The sequence below is a fragment of the Lissotriton vulgaris genome, chromosome 5, assembly GCF_964263255.1.
Source record: "Lissotriton vulgaris chromosome 5, aLisVul1.2, whole genome shotgun sequence".
Taxonomy (NCBI): Eukaryota; Metazoa; Chordata; class Amphibia; order Caudata; family Salamandridae; genus Lissotriton; species Lissotriton vulgaris.
In genome coordinates this window covers 530,697,380-530,703,863 of record NC_141693.1, presented here as the reverse complement: position 1 = coordinate 530,703,863, position 6,484 = coordinate 530,697,380, and positions in this window count along the sequence as shown.

The window sequence follows — 6,484 nt, the reverse complement described above, 5'->3', positions numbered from 1 at the left end:
GTAGCGCGACAAGTTCACTGCAAGAAGCTACAGCCTATGGCATAAATTTAGAATGCCCTTTGTCAATGGTTATAAACAAGTTAGCACCCTGTGAAAACACTATCCTAGTAGGAACCGGGCCAATACAAAGACATGGGCCTTGGCTACTTCAACGCCTTTGCGTTACAGTATTGGGGGTTCTGGAAAATCTTAGGGCGAGCAAAATAATAAGGGATTACAAGTTTTGAGGGAATAATATGCAGGAATCAGTGTTTCGAGGCCGATTGTCTCATGTCTTCCCCTGGTCTTTCCCACAGAGATAATCTCTTGAAAGCAGCTCTCTTCATTATTACTCACTTCAAACCAGAGCCTTAAAGTTACTGAAAAGTGCGTGCAGCACTTTATAAAAGGACTATATAAAGAAATACATGGTGAATGCATGTATATGATGTCCTGCAAGTTTCCTTTATTTTAAGAGGATCTGATACGAAATAAAAGTCTCCATAGTCTAGAATACTTTACGGTACACTTTCTTCATTTCTCAAGCAGAGAAAGATTCCAGTATCATTTAAGTACCAAGGGACTGATTCACAAAAGTTCAGGGTAAAAAGTGAGCAAGCACAGATTAAGGGAATGGGTATGACATTTCCTGTACAGCATGCACAGAGAAGCATAACTGTAACATGTTTAGAATATATATATATATATGAGATAAAGTACTCCCTAAGTGTCCATGTCAGACCTTGGGCTTGCAAGTCAGTGGTTAGACTTATTTCAAGCATTCCTCCTATTGCCTATTGTGTGCTTGCTATAATGCCCTAAGTGGCCAAGAGTATGCGTGTTAGACCTGGCACCTTGGCGTGAGTCTCTCTTCCACTTTTTGCTGATGTGCCTGATACGTTTTGCTGGTGTTAGCTGCTCAGAGCACTGTGCCACTGCCAATCAGTGCCACAGTGCAAGTGCTCCCGATGAAAAGTGTGTACATTGATTGGTGTCCATGATTGGCTTATTTGGTTTACTGTCAGTCCCCAGTAAATTGCCAGGGCTTGTAATTAAAAATGCTGCTGGTGGGCTTGCAGCACTGGTTGTGCCATCCACGCAAGCGGCCTAGTAAAATGTGTCTAGGGTCTGCCATTGCAAAACCTGCGTGCAGTCTGGTACTGTCATGCTGACGGCGCAAGTACACCTACTCGCCAGTCCCTAAACCTTCCCTTTACTTCATGTGAGTCATCCCTCTGGTAGTCCCAAGGGCAGGGTGCATTGTAAGCATAAGATAGGACAAGTCCTGATGAGTGTGGCATGTCCTAATAGTGAATTACAGCCATTTTCATTCTTCACTATTGTTAGACTACCTGTTCTCATAGGCCAGAATGGGCTGCTGGAATTATTACACACTATAATCCCAGCAGGCTCAGGGAACATGGTAGAAAGTCAAGTTTAGTATGCCTGAACTCAGAATAATAAAGTACTTCTTTTAGTAAAGTTTATTTTAATATCCTGTGTTTGCAAATGCTACTTTTAGAAAGTCAGCATTTGCTTGCCTAACTATTTCAGCCCGCCTCTGCTAGGATGTGTATCTACTGTCTGGTTTCTGTGAGTGACAGGGCTGAGGGAATTCCAGGAGATAGTCTGGGCTACCAGGTGGTGAATAGGGAGATTACACCAGGATGGGTGGGAGGAGTGTCCCTTGATTCTGAATAGGGCTGTGCTCTGACACCACAATGCTGGCTCCACCTCCTGCGGACCGTCTGATGTCTCTACCCTGCCCACTGAAAGAAGAAACCAGAGTCACCACAACAGAGTGCTCCAAAACCGGGTTGAACTAGGCACAGGCCCCATGACCTGCAAAGACAAAAGAAATGGAGTATAAAAGTAGGAGCCCTCCTCCTAAGAAATTAGATCCTGATTACGCCAAGACGAAATTCTGCCCGAAGAGAAGGACCTGGGAAAGCCGCACGGAGGACTACTGTCTCTAGCCTGAGAGACTGGCCTGTGGTGGATGCCTTGCTGCAAGAAGGAGAGATGACAAAGACTAAGAAAGACTTTATTTCAACTTGTGCAATCTCTGAAAAGATCTCCAAGGGCTTGCATGTGAGCCTGCCCCCTGAACTACGACCCAGGAAGATTGGCGCTACCCCCCTGAAGGAAAAGCTGCTACTGGTGCTGCCTGCCTCTGCAACGCAAACGGAGGAAAGCTGAGTGTGCTGTGCCCCGTCATTGCGCATTCTGAAGAACCTGGGCATTCCCGTCCCGCCGAGCAATGCGACTTCTGCCTGATCGTGCCGCAGATCGCAAAGTAAGGACCAGCCCCGTCTTGTCTGAGCACCGTGACTGTTGCCCCTCCGAGTCGAAGCTCGCAACGTAAGAAAGGACCTGTCAAGTCTGAGCACCGCGACCCTGTGGTCCCCGAGCCGCAGCTCGCAAAGTAAGGACTGACTTCTTGCCCTTGCTCGCTTCCCCCGTGAGGCATCCTGCTGAACGTGCCCGCTGCTGTGACTGAGCAGCCGAGGCGCGTGGTGCGGTTGGTGTCCGTCCCGTACTTGGGATCGCACTACCCCCCTTTCAACACCGTCTGCTGCTTCCCCCTTCAGGATCGGAGCGGACTCTGCATCCACGAGCCGGCAACCTACAACGCATCGCTGCCCAAAGTACCAGAACTACTGCCGTACAGTAGCGCCACAACAAGGAAGGCACCGTGACATAGGACGCCTGGCCCCGGCATCGTCCGCCCTGAACTCGCTCCAAGAATCCAAGGTACTGTGAAGTGCTCTGCATCATGTGCTGCGCCCCGGACTGAAGTGTCCACGAGGCGCATCTTATTTTGGAAGCAACGTACTTAGTCATCGACGCACGAAGCGCACAAGAGCGCTACTACCCGCACAACCTTGCTAAAAGACATTCATCAAGAACTGAACTTTGCACCTAAGTATTGTGGAACCGCTTTTAAAGTTACTGGAACAGATTGCAAGTTAATAAGTTTGTATCTAAAGCCTGCTTGAGAGTTTAAATATAAAGAGTATATTTTTACATAAGATCAGCCTTGTGTCTCTCTGTGGTGTGTTGATTAATTGCTGTGTGTATTATTACAAATGCTTAACCATACGTACTCTGGGGTTTAGCCCTGTCTGCTCGCGCCACGCCGCCTAGAGGGTGAGCAGGGGTTATTTCTAGGAGTAGACATTTGCCCTGACTAGAGGAGAGGGTCCCTGCTTGTCACTAGTGCATACCTGTGCCAACCAGAGACCCCCAATTCTAACATTGGAAGGCAGCGGTAAGGATCTCGAATTTGCATTTGTAGTATATATACGGTGATTATTGACCATTGCATAGTGAGTACAGTCCAGTAACGCAGCCACATACTTTTTAACTTTTTAATTTTTGCTTTGCTGGAAGAGATCCCTTGTGTTTGAAGTCATGCCTGGCTCAAACAGCGTAGAGAAAGCAGCATCGAAATCCTCTGAAGTGATGGAGGTAGAATGGGACGAGGCAAAGTTGGACAGCTACAAGAAAGCCGAACTGAGGTTCTTCTGCAGGAAGTTTAAAGTTCCACATCTGGGATGCAAGAACAAGCCAGATCTCTACAAAGCCCTGAAAGCCTGGCTTGAGTCAAGGAGTGCGCCTGAAGAATTTGTGATAGCTGAATCAGCGGAGAGCATCCATAGCTTTGGCAGAGGCCTGTCGCCAGAGGAGCTGGCCGACAGACAGGCAACCCGGGATCATGAAATAAAGCTAGCAGAGTTGAAATGAAATAGATAAATGGAGCTAGAAAGCAAGAATATGGTTCTGGAAGAAAGACAAATTCAGATGGAGCATGACATGAGAATGAGGGAGTTGGAGCTGAAAGCCAAAAGTTTGGAAAAACCTCCCTCTGGTGGCAGCACAACGCCGATGCAGGTAGAGTCAAGGATATACATGCCGAAAGATGTAGTAAAAGAGTATTTTAAGAATGACGACATAGGGCAGTGGTTCAAGGCCTACGAGGTAAGCCATGTCCTCCCACTGAGTCCCTGAGAGAGATTGGGGAGCGGGGTTGTGGGGGCGGTTCTTTAGCGAGGGGCGGGACACACTCTTAGATTTGCCCTCTGAAGTCTATAGCTCTTATCCCCACATGAAGGAAGCTTTAATGACCAGATATGGGCTAGCTCCTGAATTGTATAGGCAAAGGTTCAGGGGTGTACAAAGATTCCTGGGGGTACCTATGTGGAGTATGTAACCTTTTTCTGTAGAGCACTGGATGGTTGGGTAAAGGGTAGCAAAGTGAATGATTTCCAAGGTCTCTTTGATTTAATTGCCTGGGAGCACTTGTCTACGAATTGTTTTCCTGAGCTACGCCAGCACCTGATCGATAGCAAGCTGACTAACCCTAGGAAGCTTGCTGAGGAGGCGGACTGCTGGCTCAGCACCAGGGTCCACAAGGGTCCAATGGGAGACTCAGCCAAGGGTGGGCAGGGTCCCCAGCAGAAGAGTGAGGGGGACAAGGGAAACCAGAAAGGGTTCCAAAGAGGCCCCCAAAGTAATTCCCAGGGGAACCCAGGGAAAGGTTCTCAGCCTCCCCCACCCCCGAAGCAGACCGGGGCCCGACAGGTAACCCTGTTCAAAAGGGGCCCCCGAAATGTTACAAGTGTGGTGAAGTGGGTCATTTTGCCAATGATCCCAAGTGTCGCCAGTATGTGAAACCAGCACCACTGGTGCTCCGCCCCAGCAGATGGCTAGTGTAACCTTTGGGGAGGAGGTAGAAGTCCAAGGTGGGGGGACCCCGTTCAGATGACCCTAGTTTCGCTAGGAGACAGAGAGATGGTCCCTGACAACTACTTACCCTCTAACACTAAGAAATATGGGCAAGTAGTGACCGTCAATGGGAAGAAGGTAGAAGCTCTTCGAGACACAGGCGCCAGTGTGACTGCAGTCCGGCAGCACCTGGTATCTCAAGAGCAGGTTGTACTCCATGCCTATTGCCGTGTTGTCAATGCTGACAACACAGAGAGCCGTTGTCCAATGGCTCAAGTTCCCTTTGAGTGGGGGGGGGTCGCTGGTACTCTGCAAGTTGCTGTGAGAACTGAAAACCCATAGACTGTCTGTTAGGTGTATGATTTGGAGAGCTCCCCTTGGGAAAAGGTGGGAAAGACAGCTCACCTGAGGATGGTGGTTTACCCGACTGGGCGTGCGTGACCACCAGGTCAATGGCAGCCAGTAGGGGTGTACAAGAGGTCCTGGAGCCTGAGGGAGAGGCCCAGGAAACGGCCATAGAGGGAGGGCGCAGGAGGCACGGGAGACCAGCCCCTGAAGTTCCCACGGCCCAGGAGGAAGCAGACTCTGAGGGGGATGCCCTGGAGCCTACCAGGGAAAAGATAGCCAAAATGGGGGACCTGCCTGAGCTGACCCATTGGCAGTAGGAAGGAGTCCCCTCCAGGGAGGAATTCTGCAGAGAGCAGAGATAATGCCCCTCTCTCGTGGGTGTGCGGCAACAGGCTGCAGAACAGGCCAATGGTGCTCAGTCCGGTACACATTTCATCTACTTGGCAAATGACCTCCTGTATTCAGAGCCTAAGGTTGCTGAACCTGGGTCAGCCCGTGCGCTGGTGGTACCCCAGAAGTTCAGAGCCTTCCTACTGGGGCTGGCTCACGATGTACCATTAGCAGGGCATTTGGGGCAGGACAACACCTATGAAAGGCTTATCAACCACTTTTAGGGGCCTGAAATGCACAGGAGCTCAGATGTTCATTGTAGAACCTACCAGACTTGGCAGGCAAGTGGTAAGAGTGGGAGGAAGCACAAGGCTCCTCTCCAACCCTTCCCTGTGGTCAGGACCCCATTTCAGCGAGTGGGCATTGACATTGTGGGGCCACTGGACCCCAAGACAGCCATGGGCAACAGGTTCATACTGGTCTTGGTGGACCATGCCATCCGGTACCCTGAAGCCATCCCTCTGAGGACAGTGACGGCCGCCGTGGTGGGACGAGCACTGATGGGAATTTTCTCCCAAGTGGGATTCCCTCTAGAGGTGGTGTCTGACAGGGGTACCAATTTCATATCCAAATATATGAAATCCCTTTGGCAAGAGTGTGGTGTAACCTACAAGTTCACCAACCCTTACCACCCCCAAGGAAATGGGTTGGTTGAGAGATTCAATCGAACCCTCGAAGGCATGATTATGGGTCTTGAGGAACCCATGAGGCGTAAGTGGGACGTCCTCTTACCATGCCTTCTCTTTGCATACCGTGAGGTACCACAGAAGTCTCTAGGGTTCAGTCCCTTTGAGCTCCTGTACGGCCACCCGGTCAAAGGACCTCTAAGTCTGGTCAAGGAAGGTTGGGAGCAATCTCCCAGGAAACCTCATCAGAATGTATACAGTCACAAACTGGCCTTCCGGAATCAGACTCGGTGTTTCAGGCAACTTGCTGAGGTAAATCTGGAAGCCAGCCAGGAGGAAATGAAGCGGTGGTACGACCAGAATGCCACTCTGGTTGAGCTTCAACCTGGACAAAAGGTGTGGGTCCTGGCCCC